This window comes from Argentina silus (genome assembly GCF_951799395.1).
Source record: "Argentina silus genome assembly, chromosome: Y".
In the NCBI taxonomy this organism is placed as follows: domain Eukaryota; kingdom Metazoa; phylum Chordata; class Actinopteri; order Argentiniformes; family Argentinidae; genus Argentina; species Argentina silus.
Window position 1 is genome coordinate 13,731,826 of NC_139654.1, and position 24,781 is coordinate 13,756,606.

Below are 24,781 nucleotides of genomic sequence, written 5' to 3' on the forward strand. Positions count from 1 at the left end.
TCAAAATCAGGGGAAGAAAAAATATATTTTATTTGATTTATTTATATAACAAATAACATTTTAAACATGCCAACACACAGACCAAGGCACCTTGGTATGAGAGAGAGGTGGGAAAGGAGTGGGGAGGGGTGGGGAAAGTCCTGAGGTGGAACTGGGAACAGTCTCAGTTTCACTATATCCTGAAGCGAAGGACGTGGTGCATGAAGCACTCGCGGTGCAGAGGAACGTCACACTGCCTGCACCCCATCAGAGTTGACCCAGGACGCACGTTGGTGCCGTGGTGCTTCAGAGAACACTCCCTACAGGTCTTCCTCTTATTGTTAATCTGGACCAGGTCATGCTCAGCAGAAGCTCCAGCTGGGGTGGTGGGGAGCACCTGGGGAGCACTTCTTGCAGTGACGGGGACGATTAGCTCCATGGTCAGATCCTCCAGCCAGTCCTTGTAGCCGCCCCTCCTATACTTCCACTCGGCTCCTCCTGCAGACCTGGCAGCCACAAAGGCATTGTAGCACGCCACCGTAGCAAAGTAAAAGAACAGCCTCCTCCACCACTTTGTAGACCGATGTTGGATCTGGTAGTAGCCCACCATCTGGTCCAGAAGGTCTACCCCCTTCATATGTTGCTGATAGTCAGCAAGGCATGCTGGCACCCGAACCTCCATCTGGCGTTGACCATTGGCCTTCCTCCTCACTGACCCATAAGCTGTCGGGTCATGGTAGTTGGAGAGGACCATCACTGCCTTGGTGTCCTGCCAGATGCAGAAGGTCAAGTCATCCCGCTGCGCCACCTTGAACTCATGCCTGTTCAAGCCAGCCTGCTTTGTGAGGTCCTTGTTCTTGGGGAGGTCCTTCCTGTTGGCACGCACCGTTCCACAAGCTTGCACCCCCCTGTTCTTGAGGTCCACCATCAACTTCACACCGGTGTAAAAGTTGTCCATGTATACGGACAGGTTGGACCCGAAATAAGGTGTCGCCAGGTCTGAGACTATCCGGTGAGCCAGGTCTTTCTCCGTCTTACCCTGAATGGCCCCCGTGTACACCTGAAAATTGGTGACATAGCCTGTATTGCTCTCCGCCATGACCCACACCTTTATTCCCCACTTCACCGGCTTCATGGGGAGGTACTGCCGGAAGCCCAGGCGTCCCTTGAACTTTACCATGGACTCATCCACGGTCACGAAGCCATTGACCTCATAAAGTGCCTGGAATCTAACCAGGAGGAGGTCCATGAACCCCCGGAGCTTCCAGAGCTTGTCTGATTTGTCCACGGCAGGGTCCATGTTATCTTGGAGATGGAGATATCTGAAAATGCATATGATAAGATTAATGAGTTTAAGCCTAACATGTATTGCCATCATTGTATTTATTTATATGTATTAAGTAAGAGAACGGAACTCGGAAGAGAGCGCAAGAAAACAAAACACAAATCATTACCTCCAGATCATGTCAAAGCGGTCCCTTGCCATGGCCTTGGGGACGTGGGTCTGGTACAACCATTTGGTCTGCCTCCAGTAATCCCTGCGTGCTGGCAGCTTCAAAATGCCGAAGGTGAAACACAGACCGACAAATGTCTTCATCTCCGTTTTGGAGACAGGGTTCCACTTGGAGTTGGTGGGGGTCTGACCGCGCGTCTCTTCAGCGTACCGATTCGTTTCCGTCACCAACATGTCCCAAAGCTCATCGGTAAAAATTCGCGAAAAGACATCCAGGGGGCTAGCATCCACGGGGATCGGCTGCTTCACCCCCGGTTTGCGGGTGAACTGTTTCGCATTGCGCGGCTGGTAACCCTCGGTTTTCCCGTCTACCTGGAATCCGAGAAAGTCGTCCTCCTCCTCCTCTCCGTCTGTCTCGAAATCCCACTCCTGCGCTCTATCCAAAGGATCATCAGGTAGATAATCATCCTCTACCTCCTCCTCCCTCTCAAACTCCTCAATCTCTCCCAACTCTATGTCACTGCCATCGCTGTCAAAATTTTCCTCTGCCGTAGCCATTTCGCCGCTCTCGAAATAAAATCTACAATAAACGCACGTGTATGTCTGACGTGATTTTCGGCGAACCACACGACATTTGGGTGGTCACGTATTTTTAAAAAATCAACAAGACCCACCTCATGTGTATTTGAACCAATGACAGTGCATTATATGCTGCACGCCTCATGAAAAATACGACAAATAAAAAATGCTGCGCCACGCAGCATCCGGCAGGAGAGGCAATGCTGCGCTACGCAGCAACCGGCGGGAGAGGCAATGCCGCGTCGCGCAGCATCCGGCACAAATGGGTTAATCATCAACAGAATTAAAAGTATATGAGGACTATAATAATAGTGTGGGGGGACATGCAGCGTTCGGCCTGTAGAGGGAGCTACAGGACCGTGGCCGGGGTTGTGTCGGCGAGACTTTTGTTGCACACCTGCTGCGAATTAAGTCTCGTCGGCGAATGTTTAAGATGTGTGTGCTTCTGCCATTTCAGTAGGCGAGCTAAGCTGGAGAAGGCGAGGCAATATCGAGGAGAGCCGAGAGCTGAGACGGGAGCGAGAGACTTTGACGAGGCTGGAAAGCCCAAACACTTCCCACGGGATACTTTATGAATAAACGGGACCAATTCCCTTATCGTGATACTGCGTCTGCCTCTGTGTATAAACAGACTTTGTTACAAATAGTTATATAAAGAGTCAAGAGAGGTTGTAAACTGTAACACTGGACATAATGTGCTCTTATTTGATTTGTATTCAACACTGATGTTCTTGATCACATTCCGGATGCACCACATTCCAGCTCCATAACCACTGGCAGAACCTTCCATAAGTGATCAACGTACTTGTTGCAGGCCGCTCGTCAGCTTCTCTTCCCAAAATGTACTAATGGCCGCAATAAGCTCACCTCTGTTTGTTGGTTTCGCCTCCCTTCTGATGTACTCTTTCAATGTGCGCAGACAAGCTCGATGGGGTTGAAATCAGGAGACCTGTGTGAAAGATAATTTCATGTGAATTGATTTCAATATTGTTTTTTTTAATAGCTACAGCCCATTAAACAGCAGCAATATCCAGGATTGTGTCATTAACTTACTCTGCCGGTGCACTTACTCATCCAGTTTATTCCCTCATTGTGATGCACTCTCTAGACACGGTGTGCTTTGGATCATTGTCTGAATTAGTTAAAATAAGTTATTGATGATGCAAGTGAAATAATATTTGTTATTATGAGAACACTTCACGTATTTTAGATTGACAATTGAACTTAAAGATGCTCACAAAAAAAAGATTAATCCACTGTAATACCTTGGAAGAAACTATGAGTTTGACCAATGAAATCCTCTCTGATATAAGGCCTTTGATGATGTCTTCAGCAAAGTAAATTTGATCCATGATTCCTGAAAGATGATATGGAGTACAGTAAGATGTGGTCAGAAGTAACCAAATCACCTCCCTCTTAGATTGGATGTGGATCTTATCCTATCAAAAATATGCAATGGGCCTGGTCCCTGGCAAGATATGGCACCCCAGATGTGCAGTTTGAGGGGATGTTTCGGTCTCGGTTTGGGAGACCGTCAACCCCGCTTACAGCAACATGTCAAAGAGAAGTGCTCCAGGGCCACTGTCACTGAAGATTGCGTTGTGAAAATATTCCCCAGTTTCAATCCATACATGTGCCTGCTCTATGTGAAGGGTCTTGTTCTTGTCACAAATCATAAGGTCCATTCTGCAAGAGAATTCCATCATTATTGTTAACAAGCTATAAACAAAATTTCGTTATCGTTAAAAGAGCATTCCTCGCACTGAAAAGTATAATCATAAGTTGGATGGAGGGCCTGGGAGTTCTTTCCCAGGAAGATGCATCTTTAATCTATTTGTACTGTACATTAAGGTTTGTCATTTAAAAATGATGACTTTTTCACCTGTGCGGTTCACCGATTACCACAATGATAGTTAAATTACAACAATTCACTACTATATGGATTAGGTGCATTATTCTTACTGTGTCTTTCCAAATGTCCACCCAAGTTTCTGCAGGTATCTATGTGGACTGATGTCTGATTTCAGCTGTCTGCAAAAGCCTTAATGGCTTTTGCAGACAGCTCATCATCCTCCAAGTAGGAATCGATGGCTTCAATGATATCACTCGGACAAAAGAAGAACAATGTCAAACACCATGAATATAATAACATACAGTGCCTATAGAAAGTCATCATACCCCTTTAAAATAGTTACTATATTTGTCGTACAGCCTGAAATCAAAACCCATTAAAAAAAAAACTTTTTCCAACTGTGTACAAATTTAGCCATACAACATCAAACTAATGAAAAAAAAAGGCGACAGTTCTGAAAATGTATAAAAAAAATGAAAAACAAGAATAACAGGGTTGGAAAAGTCATCAGTCCCCTGATTTAATACTTTGTAGAGCCACCTTTTGCTGCAATTACAGCCATCAATCTGTTGGGATATGTCTCTACTAGCTTTGCACACCTAGATTGGAGAATATTTGCCCATTCTTCCTTGCAGAATTGTTCCAGTTCAGTCAAATTCCGTGGTGAGCGGCGATGGACTGCTCTCTTCAAGTCCATCCACAGATTTTCTATCGGATTTAAGTCAGGGCTCTGACTTGGCCACTCAAGGACATTCACCTTTCTATCCTTAAGCCACTGAGTTGTTCTTTTGGCGGTATGTTTAGGATCGTTGTCGTGTTGGAAGGTGAATGACCTGCCCATCTTCAGCTGTCTAGCAGAGGGACGCAGGTTGTCCTCAAGAATTTGGGTGTACTTGGCAGCATCCATTTTCCCTTCAATCCTGACCAATTGCCCAGTCCCCGCTGAAGAGAAACATCCCCACAACATAATGTTGCCACCACCATGCTTCACAGTAGGTATAGTGTGTTTTGGGTGGTGTGCTGTGTTTGGTTTTCGCCAAACATAGCGCTTGGAGTTCAATCCAAAAAGTTCAATCTTAGTCTCGTCTGACCATAAAACCTTTTTCCACATGGCAACAGAATCTTCCAGGTGTGTTTTTGCATAGCACAAACGAGACTGACTGTGGCACTTTTTCAGAAAAGGCTTCTTTCTTGCTACCCTGCCATACAGGCCAGCTTTGTGTAAAGCTTGTGAGATTGTTGTCACATGCACAGACAGACCAGTCCCAGCCATAAAGACTTGTAAGTCCTTCAAAGTTGCCTTTGGCCTCTTGGTAGCTTCTCTGATCCTGGCTCGGTCATCCAGTTTGGACGGACGGCCTGATCTAGGCAAGGTGTTGGTGGTGCCATACGCCTTCCACTTCTTAATGATGCTCTGAACGGTACTCAGAGGGATAGCTAAAGCCTTCAAAATCTTTTTGTAGCCTTCACCTAACTTGTGCCTTCCTACAACTTTATCCCGGAGGCCTTTTGAAAGTACTTTTCCAACCATGGTGAATTCTTTGCAGAACCATGCACTTCTAGTAGTGGAATCCTCAAGAAACAGCTGGTTTTATTCTGAAGTAATCAAAACCACTACAATTGATGTCAGATGGGGGGCAATTAGCCTGGTGTTTGATCTGGAAGTTGATTGGTTGCACCTGAGCAAGTTTATAATGGTATACTACTACTATAATTTTATTTTCACTTTGATGATGAGGGTTATAATGTGTACATACAGCTCAAAAAAGTTAGATTTGATTTATTTTAATTTCCAGGGTGTAATGTGACAAAAGGCAAAGATTTCACAGGGTATGATGACTTTCTGTAGGCACTGTAAATATATTCTCTCTCTCTCTCAGAGATGGGTGTGCTGTGCCAGAATCTGAGTGAGGGAGAGGAGGAGCAGGCTCAGCTGGAGACAAAGCTGACGGAGCTCTCTGCCACAGTGTCCTCCACCCTGGCCTCGTATGCCTTCCTAGAACAGGCAGACCTGACCTCTGAGACCAGCAAGTTCACCCCAGGGGGGGGGGGGGTTTGTAAAAAATAAAACAGTTGTTAGACGCTCAGTGGCGGTGACTTTTTAAAGCGATATTCAACTCCAAAATGAATGTCACCGAGCTTGAAAATAACATTATTGGAGAATTATCATTTTAGATCCTGTAGCTAATGTAAGTAACGTAAGCTAACCAGCAGGATCACTAACATATCTAGCTACCTGACACTCCTATGCACCTGCCTTTCACTTTGAGAAATACCTCCACAAACGCAGAAAAATAAAACTGTTCTCCACAACATTTGACTTGATCCAGCTTGTCACCGTATTGATTACCGGTTGTCAATCTACCTAGCTACCTTGGATGTTGTCGTTGTCCATGCTGCCTGGCTCGCTGTCAGAGACTGTCATGAGACGAGCGTGTGTGACAAGACGGGGACAGGCAGTGTGCAGAACTGTGTTTGTGCTTGTTCTCGGCCCGCTGTTGTAGCAGGTTGGGTCTGCTACAACAATCTGCTGCAGTAGCATAGAGTTAGGGTTAACCCTAACCGTAAGCTTATATAGACACCATATGCAGGTTTGGAGGCCGGGGCTCGCTCCACACAGCTAGACCTGGGAGATCAGCTGGACCAGGCCATCACTGACTTCACCCTGTTACACCACACACTCCGAGGGCTGACCAACGACCTGCACGCTGAGCTCAGTGGAGAGGTAACACTCGCCTCACTTCACCTCACCTCACTTCACAGATTTGGTGGAGACAGTCATGTGGCTGATACAATGACAGTGCTCTTTGATCTTCTATATATTGCTTTATCATGTCCATAACCGTCTGAAGTTTACTGGGGAATAAATGTTATTCCTATTATGTTCAGTCTTCTCTCTCTCTCTCTTTTTTTCTCTCTCTCTCTACAAGTCTTCACTCACAGCAAGGTAACAACATACAGCCAGCCTAGTGCACTTACTGCTAAGATAACACACACGCTGCTCAGCGCCAAGGTAAACACACTCAATCACTCTCTCACACTCACTCAGACACGGCAAGGTGACAACGCTGTGTGTACTGTTTTTCAGAACCTAGAGCCCTCTAATGAGAAGGCGTCCCAGCTGCCCGTCCAGTTTGAGCACTCATGGTGGCCCTCACTGGTGAGAAGGAAGAGGATGACCACACAGAGCCCCCTGCTGACCATGGTACTGCACTACACCTCTTTTACTGCACACACACACACACACCTAACATAATCCTCACTGAGCACTCAATCTCTCTCTCTCTCTACCCCTCATTCGAGCAGTGCAAAGTAAAACGTATATTTGAATGCTGATTTTGATCTAACAAAAACAAATCTATGATATGTCTCCACCCCCCCACCCCAGATATGACGGAGACCCAGTCTGAGGGTCTACACCTACCTGCCTTTACCTACGTCACGGCCTCCGTCACCCCTCAGAGGACCGCCCCTGCCCCGGAGGCGTGTCCTGAGGAGAGGCAGAGTAATGTGGTGCTGCTGCTGGCTGACCTGGCCCACACCGTCTGTGTGTGTGGACAATAATAGCAGCTGAATTGTAGTTTTTAGCTATCTTTCTTGTCCCCGCAAGAGCCACAAGTCAAAATTGTTGTTGCTTTTCCAGCTCTAGCCTGCATCAGGAGATATATCTGATTTGTTTGTCCAAGTTAGCTAGTTTAGTGACCCTGCTTTCTGGAACAGGATTTCTTCAATAAAGAATCTTTGATTCTTTCTATCAATATCAAAAGTACTAACCCAGTGATGACGTTGCTGTTCCAGCTGTGGCCTGCAGGGGGAGCAGCAGGCCTAGGCCCAGAGCCACAAGTGTCAGAACTAACACAACAGCTGAACCGTCTGCGGAGCCACGGCCCTGCAGAACAAGGCCCAGGTCAGGACACTACTACTGCACTGCTCTCAGATCACCTGACTACACACACATCAGCTCAAGCTAGCACATATACCTAAAATGTATGCAGTATGCACACACTGTAATCTAGGTAACTATGAAAGCGTCTGCTAAATGGCGCATGTATTTGCGTGTATCTGTTATGTAGTTGTGCCATTGCGCTTCATAGCCGTACATGACTGCACAAATATTGCTCATTGCATGAATGTCACCACTGAGTGTGAGTTGTCAGACTTTTGTATTTGGGTTGATATTGGTGCATATGAGTTCTGAGAAGTAATTTTGACACTGTTGCTTTCCCAGTAAGAGAAGAGGCTGTTCAGTGAAGTGAACGAGGCCAGGGAGCTTCTCCATAACCACAAGACTGACAACACTGTAAGGGACTAGAACACTGGAAGACTGGAAGAAGGAGCTGCGAAGAGAGGGTGCCGAGCTCTGTCATTCTCTCCACCAATCACAGGTGGAGTCCCAGGCCCTAAGGGAGGAGCTGGGTAGAGTCCCTGTACTTGATATTATTTGATAATTTAAAGGGTCAATCTGGGATTGTACATTAATTTCTGCGATTTTAAATGAATGATATATAGCCATTGATTCTTGAAGAATTGAACGTATGAATGCATCAAGCTTAGTTCAACTGTTACCTCGTCAGAACCCAAAATATAAGCTAGTTTTACTCAATTGTTTGTTTGTAAACAATGTAATTGTAAACTCACACTGTATAGCTTTAAAACATGGTTTGATCTCATGGATGGTCAGTTCTTGCATCCATAGCTCCGTCTATTTATTTTTTCTCCAGCCCCATCCCTCAGCTGTTTACCAAAAAAAGTGGCGAGGTGACCGCCTTGTGGTGGTTTCATTCCCAGATCACCCCTTTAAACACAATACAAACCACACTTCAAACCTTGTTTTATTGCATTGGCCACCATTCACCTCACACCCCTCCTCCTATACCAACCCTGTGTATTAAAAGGGCTACAGTACATTCTTCCCTAAACATCATGGCTCTCCATAGAGATGTCCTGTCACTCCCATGTCCTAAGTCACTCCTGTGACTGTGTCGTGGATGTCGTCCACAGGTGGAGAAACTGAAGAGGAGTCTGCAGGAGGTTCAAGACAGACGGAGCAAGCTCCTGGAGAGAGCAAAGAGACATGTAAGCATCTGTGCAATGAGCAACAAATCAATACAACTTCATTTATACAGCACACAAAAAAGATGAAACCAGTTAATTTGACTTTTTTTTGTTTTGTAAAGAGCCTTTCTCAGAGTCACTGTGATCCATACACAGCACACCTATATCACATGATGAATGCCCTGTCCATGGGTCACACAGCATGTTTTACTCATCCTCCATGTGTGTGTGTGTGTGTGTGTGTGTCTGTTCTTCTGCAGCAAATGGTCCATGAAACCAACCAGAGGAAACAGGAAAGTGAGCTCAGAGTCCTCGATGACATTATTGAGACGGTCAGAAGGCCTGGAATATAGCTGTGGATTTGGTCTTAGCCATTTCATTTCATTTAATGCGCGGTATGGGTATTTGGGATTGATCAATACATGCAAGTAAGTTATTGATTGTTTTGTATCTCTTTCTTTTACAGACTTTGTCTTTTGTTCCACAGGTGGTGAAGAACTGCAAGGCACTTAAAACACTTCTTGAATTAATTGGTTAATGTTTTTTAGATAAATGGTTGTATTGTACATTTTTAATTGGTATTGTCATTTTCTGAAATGAAGTTTTGTATTTTAACATTTTGTATATTAAGAGTAAATCTTAATACTACTACTTTTTGTATCACTTTAAACACTCAATTATGGCGCAAAGGCAGAAATTATTGCATTTGTTCTTCCCACTACTAAGTGGAGCTAAGTACACGATATCCAAATGCTGTATGTAGAAAATGTGACCTTTTCTGAATGTATTTGGGCTAAGCAATGGAAGGGGACACCCCTGTACAGATTCCGATAAAAAGAATATCATGTTTACGTGGTTGGGGAGAGGTTTCTCCCTTAAGTCTGGTAGGTTTCTGAAGTACCAAGTCTAGCAGGTTTCTCAACGACCAAATCTGGCAGGTGTATGGCCGCAGTAAATAGCCAGCAACATTTGCAATGACATCGCTCTAGATTCAAACTCACCTGATATGCATTCTGGAAGTGCTCCCAAGTAGAGTGGTACCAGAGATGTATTGACATTTTTGAAAAGTAGTATACAAATATAATAGACGTGTAAAATGAAATTTTTTCATCAATATGTACATTCAAGCTCAAAATTACTTTTCAAAAATTGTAAATACTTATGCATAATTTGTGATTATTTCAGCAAAAATAAGAGAAAATATTGTGATCATCACTTTCCATTCATGTTTTAACTCACGCTTTTATTTTGAAGCCGCGAAACTGGAAGTCTTAATGGAGCTCAGTGAACAGATTTCCGGACACAAGTCATTTGGCCAGCACAATGCGCTAAAGGTATTTAGGTTGCGCTAAAGGTATGAACTGATTTAATCCAAAGCACACCAATTACACTTTACTAATCAATAATTGAACCCCATTGTTAAGCAAGCAAAGAGAGACTGTCTGTGGGTATGCAGTAATAGTTCCACTGTAGGCCTGAAAGTGACAAAAATAGTACCTTACAAATGACTGCTGTGCTTCTTATGAAATTAAAAGTGTAGAAACAGAACATAAGACTAGAGAAAAGGCATCCTGTATTATCTACATGTAACCTGGCGGAGGCACTAGTGCCCCTGTTACTTGTATGCTGTGACAACGGTAACTTATGTTAAACTGAACACTTACCTCCGGGGAAGTTAAGCGAACAAACAGAGTTTTCGAAATACAAGAGTTTTATTTTTGACAAGTTGGCTCGGAGAATAGTACACAGTATTTAAAATCCTTAATTCATATAATAAACAAACAACTTTTACAGGCTATCAGACCTTGGGCAGGACCAAACCAGGGCCACTAGAGGGAGACATACATGGAGTGCTCAGCTGGACATAAGATTGCAGCAACTAGCTGTGACAAATGGCCATAAGCCTTACACACTGTGACAAAAGTCGTAGATCACTGCAAATAAGCCAACTCAGTGCTAAGTTGTATACACACGCACATAAAGCACAGCAATATGTGCGAATCTAGAGTTCCAGTGTACTGTCCTAGTCAATGGGCCAAGTCTTATGCCAAGTTAAAGGGATGGCCTGGTGCAAATGCACATAAGGAGAATAAACAACAACCCCCCCCACCCCCCCCAAAAAAGAAAAGAAATACTAGGCTAACCAGCTCCACAGGAACCTGAAGCAACATTAACCGGTTCTATTATTGACCACCGCTGGTTAGCCACGACAATATAACAATAACAATTCACAAGTTATTAAAAACTAATTGCAGCATAACAATAAAGTGATCAAAGAAACGTACAGTTAGCCTCCTCATCAAACTGATGGTAGGTGTCTCTTAAAGTCAAAATCAGCTTAAGCATATCAAGGGAAACAATATATACATAGATACATTCATAGTACAACGCATAGGCTAGGGCATTAAAACTGTTTCCTTTGTAAAACGTCTGGCATAAAGAGTCAAGAGTCACATACCCTTTTTAAAAGGAGGTCGGGAAATACCCGGGTTCTTGGAAGCGCTCAGTCGTAGCCTTGTCTTCGTTTACTCGGCACATGCATACACTCTCACTCAGTCACCGGCACGGCTATGAATCCACAAGAGATCCCAAACACGCTTATTGAAGCTACGATGAAACAAACATACCGCCACCACCTAACGTAACCAGGAAGTGGTGGGAGGCCCAGGCTATAGTTGTCTCCTGCTATGCCTGCACTGATAGCTTACATTGTAGAGTGAAGGGGGGAGTGTCAGTGCAATTAGCCTACGTTTAGCCTACGATTGGTCCCACTGGTTACATACACATGCAATTATTTCAGAGAATTCAATTTGTTAAACATGTATATAATATAAAAGGACAAAAAGGGAAATAAGAAGCAAACATAGGACAGCAGTGTAGAATATTTTTAATGTAAATATGATTGATGATTTACATACAGTAGGATTCCAACATGGAGTAATGACCTTTGTTCTTCAGATCAGACCACAGTGTACCTGCATTCTGGAGACACTACAAGTTCAAATGCTTTGTTTACAATCTATGCCACAATTCACACACCAACTAAGGAACTAACTGGAGATGACACAGTGTTGGCCCGTATTTGCATATGGCAAGATCCACAATTGAAGATCGATATGTCTCTGATATTTTGAATTTTCCACAGGTGAGTGCTTGTTTCTACAGGGTGTAAATTAACTTTATATCTCCAATAACATTGACGTAAACCATGTAAGAGATTTGCATACTGTCTCTGTTATGAATGTGTTAGTACCAAAGAGGAGAAAACAGCATAAATAATGGAAGTATGAGATAACAATATGTACAAATATATACAAAACCATAAGTAATGTCAAACATGATCAATAAATATACAGAGCATAGTCTGCATGGGCAAGATTCAAATGTCTAAGTTATGAGGTCCTGGGTGTCACGTTATCCACAAGATGGCCCTCTGTTTTTATAGAGAATGCTACAAACATCCAACTTCTCCTCTGTGTGGGTTGAGGAGAGCAAAGGAGGACCAGCTTTCTTTCTCTATAGAGGGAGTCATTCACACAAAGTTAATCTACCATCCTAATTAACATTTGTACACACTCACATAATCACAACCAAAACACTGTAAACCATACATGCACAAATACAGACTCAAAATGCTTCCATAAAGAGCTCCATAGTCTTTGGAGCCTCTCCCTGTATCACACAGTTTAATTGGAACAGCACAGACTTAAAAGAAGGGTATTGATCGGTGCTCCCATACCAGGTGCTCACAGTATAAACTCTAGCAGCTGTTCATCACCAAGAAGGTCCAGGGGGAGGTAATAACTGTCTATCCACACAGCTGTGAGCCCTCCACTTCAGCAACTGCAATACAGAAATACAGAAAAAACCCCACAAGTGATACAAATATAAAGCAGAATACATGGGGTAATTGAAGATTGGAGGAGGAGGATAGGGGGCTAACCTGTCCTCTGGAATCTTTGCTGTTGTTAGAAATTATTTTTATAAAAACAGTTGCATTATAATGCTCAATAGCAGACGAGTAAATAAAGCTATTCAGTTCTTTATTTAGGGTGATTAAATTTACTAATTGTATTTGATATTCCATATGCAAATCAATTGAATTAATATGTTTTTTAATCATCTGAAATTTACTAATGTGATGGCCTGTTGATAAATGAGAGATGAATCAAGCATTAGTTCCATGGTACGTTGGATTAATACATGAAGGAGATAAGGGTCAGGTCATCAAGATAGATGCTGCAACACACACATAACACAAGAATGATGTAATGGAAAAATATTAGGCTAGGAAAGGACAAATCAGAGTAGGTGTATGTTTTCTTCAGCAGGTCAACTCGTTCCCCAGAGGGAACGGACCGGCGATATCTCTACCTGGAACGGATCGAGTGTCAGGGGCTGGGACCAGCCTAAAACACCAACGAGAGGAGAGCCAAGTCTAAACCGCGGCTCCTCCCCAACCAAATAGCCAATCAGAATAATTTTGTTTACTGTAAAATGCTTTGTTTGACATTTTGAATGTATCCATTTTTGGAAGGTTGGTTACAGATTAACAGCTTGCTGACTGTGATTTTCTTCGCCAAAAGTGGTCCTTGTACAAGCCTAGAATTCTGACATATAAATAAATAGCTAAAAGTAAGAAGTAGTTTGTCTTCTCCTTCAAATAAAGAACACGTTTTCTCACACTGTGCAGTTTCACAATCATTTGTGTCAATGGAAACCCCCTTGAATCCTGTTAAAAAATTAAATCATTCAATTCAGTGAAAACAAGGTATTTTAATACCTTAGTTACAAAGTTGCGGATACAAATTAACTTAAACAATATCATAATTCAAGAAAATAGAAAAAAGGAAACACTAGGGGGCATATTTGTGACGAATAATGTGTTCTTGATGAATAATAGCTCATATTTCCTTGTACAGTTGGTTCACTACTATCAGACAGACTCACAAGTATAGAACTCCAGGCATTCACAGAGAGTATATGATATATATGATAAGACACATAACCTCACCTCCCCATTGAGTCTCTGAGTTGAGCACAGGACAATCAACTGACAGACCCTCGAGAAGTTCAGCCAATTGGAGCATCTCCTCTGGGTCAGCCACGGAAACCTCCCATTTACATTTACATTTATGACATTTAGCAGACGCCTTTATCCAAAGCGACTTACAACAAATACATTTGTTTAAGTAAGTGAATCATCTATCCAACAGTCATCATAAGACATAGTAATCAATGCTCACACCAGGGGCCATTGGCAGTCATAATGCCAAGAAGGCATTTATTATTAATTTTTATTTTATTAATTTTTTTATTATTTATTAACAGGAGAGAACTTGTACAGGGGGGAAGTGGGGGTGAAGAGGTCTCAATCGTTGGGGTTATGGTTAGTACAGGGAGGGTAGTGGGGGTGAAGAGGTCTTAGGAAGGACTGTTAAGATGTAGCCTGAAGAGATGGGTTTTCAATCTGCGGTGGAAGATCGGTAGTGGACTGCCTGGACTGCCTACACTTACTTGGGTCTCTGGAGAATACATACATTAATGCATGAAGCAAATAATGGCGGAATGAATATTGTACATAAATGAATGACCATACAGTTTGTTGACTAAACATGGAGCATTTATTCTTTATAACAGATGGATTGTTCTTGTGTTATGGACAGCAGACAAAAAAAGGTAATTCTTTAAAGGTCTCGTATGTAGATTTGAGCTTTAAAATAGTGCTAAATGGCCATGATAAATCGGTTGTGATCAATGAATGAGACCGCATGATGGGTGTGGTGGGCGATTTCAACTGAGCATCGCTGAAACAAGTAATTCCCAAACTTTACCAACACATCGATGTAAACACGCGTGCCGGAAGTATTCTCGATCACTGCTACACCCCCTTCCGTCATGCCTACAAACCCCTCCTTCGACCTCCGTTCGGCAAATCAGACCACTCCTTCAACCTGCTTCTGCCCGCCTACAGACACAAGCTGAAACTCGCTCCAGCCACCGTGAGAACGATCCAGGTTTGGTCCAAGGAGACAGAGGCTGTTCTACAAGATTACCTGGACGACGCGGACTGGGAAATCTACCGCGAGATGAATGACGACATACATGGGTATGCGCAAGGAGTCATGGGATTCATACAACAAGGAATACAGGAAGTTGTCCCCACAAAGACTGTCCGGCTGTTTCCAAATCAGAAACCGTGGATTAATAGCGCAGTCAGAGCTGCACTCACCGCAAGAGATACAGCCTTCAAATCCGGTGACATCACAAATGACAAGAAAGCCCGCTACGACCTCCGCAGAGTGATCAAGGTAGCCAAACGGGAATACAGCAAAAAGATAGACTCACAGCTATGCAGCAACAACTCACGCAGCATGTGGCAAGGGCTACATCGTGAGCAAATGCTTTGAGAGGCATGTCAAGGCCCAGATCTGCAGCATGCTCCCTCCCACCCTGGATCCTCACCAATTTGCCTCCAGACAAAACAGATCCACTGACGACGCCATCGCCACCGCACTCCACTCCGCCCTCACCCACCTGAGAAGAGGAACACCTATGTGAGGATGCTGTTCGTTGACTACAGTTCAGCATTCAACACGATTGTCCCCTCCAGGCTCGACACCAAGCTGAGAAACCTTGGCCTCAACCCCGGCCTATGCGACTGGATACTGGACTTCCTGTTGGACAGACGACAGGTGGTGAGAATGGGCTCGAAGACCTCCACCCCCCTGACCCTCAACACAGGAGCCCCCCAGGGCTGTGTCCTGAGTCCCCTCCTCTACTCCCTGTACACCCACGACTGCGTGGCCACTCATGGCTCCAACTCTGTGATCAAATTCGCTGATGACACTACAGTGATTGGCCTGATCACAGACGGCGATGAGACGGCCTACAGGAGAGAGGTTGACCGCCTGGCCCAGTACAGCCAAGAAAACAACCTCTCTCTCAACACCGACAAAACCAAGGAGCTGGTGGTGGACTTCAGGAAGAAAGGCCGGGAACAAGACCCTATCACCATCAACGGGTTCGCAGTAGAGAGGGTCAACAGCTTTAAGTTCCTTGGCGTCCATATCTCCGACAACCTCACCTGGGACGAGCACACCAATCAGGTGGTGAAAAAGGCACAGCAGCGCCTCTTTCACCTCAGGTGGCTGAGGAAGTTTGGCATGGGGCCCAAGATCCTGTGGGCCTTCTACAGGGGCACCACTGAGAGCATCCTGATGGGATGCATCACCGCCTGGCACGGCAACTGCACCGCCCTCAACCGCAAGGCGCTGCAGAAGGTGGTGCGGACAGCTGAGCGCATCAGTGGATGTGAGTTTCCCTCCATCCAGGACATATACAACAAACGATGTGTCAACAAAGCCCAGAGGATCATCAGGGACCCCAGCCACCCCAACCACAGCCTGTTTGAACATCCAAAAGACGGAGCCTCCTCCAGAGCCTCAGGGCCAAAACTCAGAGGCTCACCAACAGCTACTTTCCCCAGGCCATCAGGCTCATGAACAAGCCTACTCCAGACTCATGACTTTACCCCCAGCACACCCACAGAATGGACTTTACTAGCACACAGTCACTTTAAACAACCACCTCTTACACCAACGGCACAGTGCAATAATAATGACATTCCACTGACCCACTTTACTTTTTTCGTTTTTACTATTTATACTGCAAATTGTGTCATGTCTATTGTCTTATGTGTCTCCAACAACCATAACTGTCAAACTGTCTCACTTGTCTTGTACTTATGTCACTTATTGTCTTGACCTTATTTCATTGCCTACTGCTTATTTGTATTTTTTGTATGCTGCATTGTCATGGAACCAAGCCTAAGAATTTTACTCCCTGCACTTGTGTATGAGACATAACAATAAACTTGAAACTTGAACTTGAAGAGCGCTGTTTTGGTCCAGACAAAGTGCCTTCTAAAATCTGGCAAGCACTGGCCTTTACTTACCATTTGTACGTTTTGGTTGTTTACATGGATATGCACACATTTCTGCTGTTAGAAAATTTAGCATATTGTACGTTTTCAAATGTTCAGTGTTGCCAAAGAGAGCAGCAATGCGCAAAACGACATGCTACACCATTAAGGGCAGAGGTGAGGAAACTATTTTTGAGTAATCTTTACCTTTTAACTTCAGGGAGATAAGACATGATAGGAATTCCAGTCACGCATTTCATTTCTATCTGCACAGCTCATAATAGTAAATACCACAGCAGTGACATTTCAATCTGTTCAATCTATGTAACTGTTGAACATTTACCCTCAGTTATGACACTGCTTCACTCACCAGTGATACTTATCCTTCTGTAAAGTGATAGGGATCACAGTTTCTTTTCTTCCAGAATAATTCAAATTCTCTCAGTATTTTGTGAGTCTGTCAACACAATGCAATAGGGTAAAAATTAATTAAAAAATCGTTTTCACCTTTCTCCTGCCACTCCTCTTCATCAGTGCCTTGCTGCCTGTGTCGATGCCTGTGTCACATCGTCTAGGTAGAGGGCAGTCTTTCTCTCTCTCTCTCTCTCGTCTAGTCAGGAGTGGTGTCAGGTGTGCAGGAGTCAGATGACCAGCTGCTTCCCATCCTCATTACCAGCGTTTGCCATATATACCCGGTTCAACCTTCACTACCCTGCCAGATCGTAACCTCACTTATTGTTAGTCATGCTTCTAGCTACTATTCATAGTTCCTGATTCTTAGCCTTCGCTGCCTCCTTACCCTGTTTGTTTCTGTGTCCTCAGTTCCTTCTGACTCCTGTCCCGACCCTCGTGCTAGTGATGGGCAAATGAAGCTTTTGTGAAGCACTGAACCACTTGATCCAATTGTTTCGAAAATGGGTTCATTACACGAAGCTTCAGTTACAGTGACCTCTCCTGGCGAAGTGCAAGGCTGCAGTGAAATTAGGCAGGCTAGTTGGTGGACAGGAGGCTTTTAATTACATGCACACACACACACCTCAATGAGCAGTGTTGGAGAAACTACTTTAGTTTTGTTCTGAAGCATCTTTGCTTTGATCACCCTTGGATTTAAAGTATCTTTGCTTTGAAAATTCTTTGATGCACACACACACTAAGAATGAATATCATGTTCTATTTACAAATAAAGATTGATGAATGTGTGTATTGTGTTATTGAGGAGAGAGTGCTGGGGAAAATATGCCATAGGTTGGGTGTGCTTGTGTAACTATGGCAGGGGGTGATTATGTGGGATGGGGAACACTCAAAGATTACAAGAAGAACACTCAAACACAATACCAACAACTCAACAGAAACAACACACCTACTACGACAACCCACAAATTGTGCATTGTTTAGAGCGGTTATAAAGTGTTGAGGCGCTCAAATTCAAAACTGTCGCAATCTGTCACCTGTCAGAATTGAGACGAGGCAGTGCCAGTGAATCACATTCAGGCAATGAAGCAGTTGCTGCTTCGGACATCATATGTCACGTGATTTTTTTCGCACCAAAGCAAGCTTTGAAGCAGTGGTTCTATGGAATTGTAGTTCAGGGTTTGAAGCACGTATCGAAGCTTCAGTGTTGCACTGCCATCACTACCTCGTGCTTGCCTGCCTGCTTACCTGAACCCTGCCTGTCCGACCTCTGCCTGTCTGATTACCTGTCTCCCTGCTCGACCCCTGCCTGTCTGACTACCCGCCTACCTGCTCGACCTCTGCCTGTCTGCCAACCCGATTACCTGTCTGAACTCTGCCTGTCTGCCTACCAGCCTACCTGTTTGACCCCTGCCTGCCTGACCAACCGCCTGTCTGACCCTCACCGGATTACCTGCCTACATATTGGCTCATTCAGCCTTTTCTGTTACGGTTCCCCCTCCCAACCGACCCTCTAGCACCACCTCGAGGCCGCGGCGGTCCTCACTGGAGCGTCTCCCCAGTCAACAGCGCACCTGGACCCGATCGCCAATCAGCACACCTGCGACCCATCCCCAATCTACACCCTACATAAACCCTGCCTGATCTTCACTCCAGTGCCAGATCGTACTGTGTCCCACGGTAACCCTTCGAGCTTTACCTACGTTCTAGCCTAGACTATTCTCCTCCGAGTCCCCAGTGTTTGTTTGTGTTTTCATTGTGTCTCCCTCAGATTCCTCGTCCTCCCTGGTGTTTCCCCCTCGCCGACCCCTTCCACGGACCTAGCCCCCATTCCCTGTCTCTGACCTCCCTGCCTGCTGAACCTTCACTCGTCTGACTACCCGCCTGCCTGCCGAACCCTGGACCGACCCACGACCATTTTCTTATTTCATTTTATTGTATGACATGTTTTTATGTGAAGCACTTTGAGTCTGCCTCGTGTATGAAATGTGCTATATAAATAAAGTTGCCTTGCCTTGCCTTGTGAGTCTGCATGCAGCTAATTTCTTACCGTTTGGCTATGTCAATACTGACCAGTGTGTGTTAACTTGGGTAGCTTCACTTTTGTAGTCAGATATTTTGCATATAAATGAAATAAATCTGTCTCTTCTAACGGTGGGTATATAAGCATTGTGAACACAGCGCTGTTTCACAAGTCACAGTATGTCATGTTAAGGTCTGGATATAACGTTTTGCTTCTTTTACATATTCTCCTTCATTCTCTTTTAGGGGCGCTATATCTTTGTGGGAGAAGACATGTTTACTGTGCACTCACTATCATTGCACTTTATGTTGGATGCAGGGTGTCGTCCGACATGTGCTAGTCCTTCTTATAGACATGCGTGTTGAGTTGCGATGCAGCTCTTCTATTTGTTTTGGGGGTCTTAACTAACTTGGTTCAGAGCATGGTGCAAATTATTATCCTGCTCAATGTGCCTGGATGTGGCCTGCAATGCTTTCCCCCCCTTCAGCTATGCTTAGACTGGTTAGATTCTAGACTACGTCCTGTTGTGTTCCAAGGCTGCTCTATACATGTGAATGGGGCAGCAAGACTACAGAACTACAGCCTCCTAAGGCTCAGATGACAGGTTTGTCAGCTGCGGGCAAGTTCCTGCAGTCCTCTTAGTCTCTCAGGGATTAAGGACACCAATTTAGCATGTTAAACTATTTTATTCTTCTTCTAAGTGAACAGCTGGTGTCCTCTAAGAAGAGGACGTTTTAAGTCCCTATGTAGATTCAGTCGCTGAGTAGCTTCTCGGTTTTCACGGTTGCATGGACTTCTAAGGCATCTCCTTATGATTCTCACACTTTCTGATTAGATTGGATGACTTGTTTACTCACTCTGTCGAAAGATATGGACTTCCCTCGACCTGCAACGCCACCTGGTTCAGTCTGACAGGCCTGTGTGGAGTAATGATATTCTGAAATGTGATCGAATGTAACCATTAAAAACATGTGGTTCCGGGCGGATCTGTATAGTGTAATGATGTTCTGAAGTAAAATCAAGTGTTATCAATTGCATATACTAAATAACTAATGATATAACTATTTAAATGTAGCTAATGAAAGGATATCAGATGTACCCAACAGAATGATTCATGTTGAAATGTGTTTAACATGTTTAATGATTGGAGTTGAAAACTAATGGAATGATTTGATGTTGAATGTAATCAAGTTTTGTTTAATGACTAAAAGTTGAACTGTAATCAAGTTTTGGCAGGGAGAGAGAGAAAGAGGAACCTGACAAGGCTAAGAGAGGGTTGCTAAGCAGAAAAAGTGGCAGTCAGTCTACTGGCAACTTTTATGAGGTACATGTGTGCATCCTGCAGAAATGTGTGCGCGTCCTGCAGAAATGTGTGTGCGTCCTGCAGAAGTGTGCGTGCATCCTGCAGAATGTGTGCATCCTACAGAAGGTACTTTCCAGAGGAAGGGGTGCACAAGTACAGTGTGAAGGAGGAGACAGAAGACCTGATAGGTTGAAGGAGGCTCTAGGCAGGAGGAGTCCAGGTCCGGGGGTATAAAATGGGATGACAAAAGCATCTCAACGGGCAATTCCGTTAGACCCCACGGAGGACGGATCCCAAAGAGATCAGGAGGTCTAAAGACCAAGAGGTCTAGCCCAATTGGGGTATCCACGACCAAAGTCCTCTCTGGGGAGAGTTTAGACTTGGAAGCCCCTAGCCTGGAGGCTGTTGGTATCGGAGTAGGCTCCCTGTTAGTCACCTTGAGTCTTAGTCCTCACTCTATCAGTAGTTGGCATTGTCCATAACTGTTAGTAGTTGGGTCTTTGGTAAAAGGCTGCCTGTAGACTTAGTTCTCACCTTCTCAGTAGTTGGCTGTGGGGGGACATGCAGCGTTCGGCCTGTAGAGGGAGCTACAGGACCGTGGCCAGGGTTACGGAAGCGAGGCTTTGTTGCACACCTGGTGCGAATGAAGCCTCGTTAACGAAAGGGTTTAAGATGTGTGTGCCTCTGCTTTCGAGGGGGGAGGCTGGAAAGCCAAAGACTGAAAAGTCGATAACAAACTGCAAAATAAAACGACAATTCCCTCATCCCAACACTGCGTCTGCCTCTGTGTATCAAGGATCGTGTTACATTGGCATTGTCCATAACTGTCTGTGGTGGGGACTTTGTTAAAAGGCTTGCTGGAGGTTGAGTGACCGCTTCACTTGAAAGGGGAAGCGAGAGTCATCAAAGTCCCTCAGCTGAGGGCATGGTGCTACTCCAGAGTCATCGAGCTAAGTGACTGCTTCACTTGGAAGGAGAAGCGGGTCTGAGTCATCGAGCTGGGCTAATAGAGGAACCAAGCGCATTCGACAGAATGCTGGACGGGGCCTCTTTAAATTTAAATCAAGTTAAAGTTTTATTTCCTCAGGACCAGGAGGTCTAACCCAGTCGGGGTTGCACGAAGACCGAAGTTCTCTCAGGAGAAAATTAGAACTAGGAATCCCCCAGCCTGGAGACTGTTGGTATCGGAGCAGGCTCCCTCTTACCTGCCTGGAGACTTAGCCCTTGCCCTCAGTAGTTGGCATTGCCCATAACTGTCTGTGGTTAAAAGGCTTGCTGGAGGTTGAGTGACTTGGACGGGGAAGCGTGAGTCATCGAAGCCCCTCAGCTGAGGGCACGGTGCTACTCCGGAGAAATCAGCAGGGCGGATATAGGAACCGAGAGTGTTCGGTGGTTGCAAAGGCCGATGCTGGATGGAGTCTCTCTAAAATTAGAAATCAGACAGAGTAGGGACAGATAGGGTAAGATTTAATTTATTTTATTGCTTAAATTACTTTATTGCTACATTGCATTACCATGCTGTAACGCTTAAAGCTTAAATAAAGTCTGCATTTAAAGAAAAATAAGTATTTTGGTTCTTTAGATAGAATTGAAATAGTCACCTAAGTTGTGTTATCCTCCTTGTTAATTGTAAAAAGTTAGATTTCACTGCGCATATTACATCATAGGATCTAAATGGTTATTCTAACCTCTTTCTAAAATATCTTCCATGTCTTGGTATCTGCAATGCCTACCACCGATGATGCCGACAAACCGATGTTCATCATTGAGGAGGGAAACCTATGACCAAATGCCGATCATCAATCTCCAGCTCCTGCGCCGCAAAAAAATGCAACCAGAAGGCAATGATAACGGTCTTCCTTCGACTCCTACCTCTAGTGCACAAATGGTGTGTTTTCTCCAACGCTGGGTTTCCAGTGGTTAAGTGGATGTTTTACTGGAATTGTGTTTCTTACAGCTGTTTATGGGTTTCTTAAGCATGACGAATACACTACTCGTAGTGCTGTTTTCGATCCGGCCTATGATCTCACACTCGCTGATGAGGAAATGGATAATTCACAATCACTCTCAAACACTCGAAGTCTGATAGGAACAGCAGAGGAACCATTGTAATATCCCATTGTAATATCTCAAACTAACACTGCTTTGTCCTCTTTCTTCCATGTGATGAACAGTTATTCGAGCTGGCGGTGGTTGGGACTTGATTAAGTAGTAAAATAGTAGTAGAATGACAAATTTTTCCATGGTCTGTCATAGACATGCTCTGTTTCTAGCACAGCTGCTACATGGGATATAGTTTAGTTGAGGTCACATAATGTTATAATGACCCCTGTCTGATCCAGGGTGGTCAAGCCTGTCCCTATGCGTGCGGGGGGACACTGGGTGGGTCACCCTGCTAAGCAGGTATCGGTTTGTTAAATCGTACACATAGTTTTAGTTTCACATAATGCTAGAATGACCCCTGTCTGATCCACGTTGAAAAAGAAGAATTCCCGTCCCCACACGAGTTGGTCACCCTGCTAAGCAGGTACCGGTTCAGATTGGACACATAGTCTTAGTCGTATTGGATGGTTCTGTTGTTTTGGGGGTTCGAAGTTTATGGACTCTCCGCTATGTATATTATTTGTATTATAATGTTGTTTAATTCAAACGGGGAGCCATGTCAGAGCGGAGCCATCCTTTACGCCAAATCTAATTGTACATTTCATTAAACCAAATTACATTAACGACTTAAGTGTCCTGACTGAATTATTGGTTTTGTGAGAGACGGGGGAGATGGTGCCAGTCTGACGCGGGGATACATTTCTTTTTTTTTTTAAATATGTTTTTAGGACATTTCTGCTTTATTGGGATAGAGACAATAGAGATTGACAGGAAGGATGGGAGAGAGGAGGGATGCAAGACGTGTTGTGGGTCGGAATCCAACCAGGAACCTTGCGATTATGTTGTATGCTGTCACGCCTGAGGTTGCTGTCTGGTGACTCTGGCGCCCTCCTCTGGCGGTAAGGGGCCAGTGCCCTCCTAATCTACCAGTATTCGTTTCACCTGTATGTTCTGTCCCCTGTTTGTTATTTATAGCCTGTGTGTTTCCCCATGTCCTTGTCAGAGATTCTCTCTGTCTGTCTGTGAGTACCCTGTCTGCCCGTCTGTTCCGCAATTCTAGTTGTTTACCCCGTTGTTCTAGTTCAAGTTTAGTGTTTCTTTAGTTCTAGTTATTCCACTTGTTAAGTGTGTACTTTTGTTAATGGAGCTGGTTTTCTTCACCTTTGTTTTACCCTTTTTCCCCAGTGTTTGTTTGTATGTCGTTCCCCAGTTTTATGATTAAAACATCCCTTGATTTGTACTTTACGCTGTCGTCTGAGTATCTCTCCGGACTTGGGTCACCTGCTAACAGAATCTCTGACCAACATGGACCCAGCTGAGTTACTCAGGCTGCAGGAGGAATCCGCAGCTCAGCATAAGGTCTTAAACCAGCACGAGCAGGGAATGCAGCAGGTGGCCGAGAGCCTCCATCGACTCACCATCATGGTCCGGTCCATGTCGGAGGCTCGGGAGGCCGCCATGGTACCTGCACCGACACCACCTGCTCCAGTTCCCCAGACCCCAGCACGGGAGCCGCGCCTACCGCCGCCTGAACGATACGACGGACGTCCGGAGGGCTGCAGAGAGTTTCTCACCCAATGTTCCCTGGTGTTCAGTCTGCAGCCCTCATCCTTGCTCATGATGCTCTGACGTCACTCTGTTCACCCGGGAGATACGCAAGATTTTTGACACCTCCCGGGTGGCGTCGGGGCATGAGGCCGGCCGTCGTCTCACGGCCTGTCGGCAGGGTGAGCGCTCCGTGGCGGACTACGCCGTGGAGTTCAAGACCCTGGCAAGGGAGGCAGGTTGGGAGGAGAGCGCGCTGGTCGTCCTCTTCGCCCAGGGTCTCTCGGAGGTGATGAAGGACGATCTCGCCTTCCGAGAGCTCCCTGAGCAATTGGACGATCTCATCGACCTCTCTATAGGCGTGGACAACCGTCACCGGGAGAGATCAAGGGAGCGACGGTTGACACGCGGCGCGCCTCCCCATGTGCCTCCCTATCCAGAACCCTTCCCCCGTCCCCCTGTGGAGGTCCCTCAGGAGGAGCCCATGCAGTTGGGGGCAGCGCACCTCTCGAAGGAGGAGAGACAGCGCCGCCTGAGCGAGGGGCGCTGCCTGT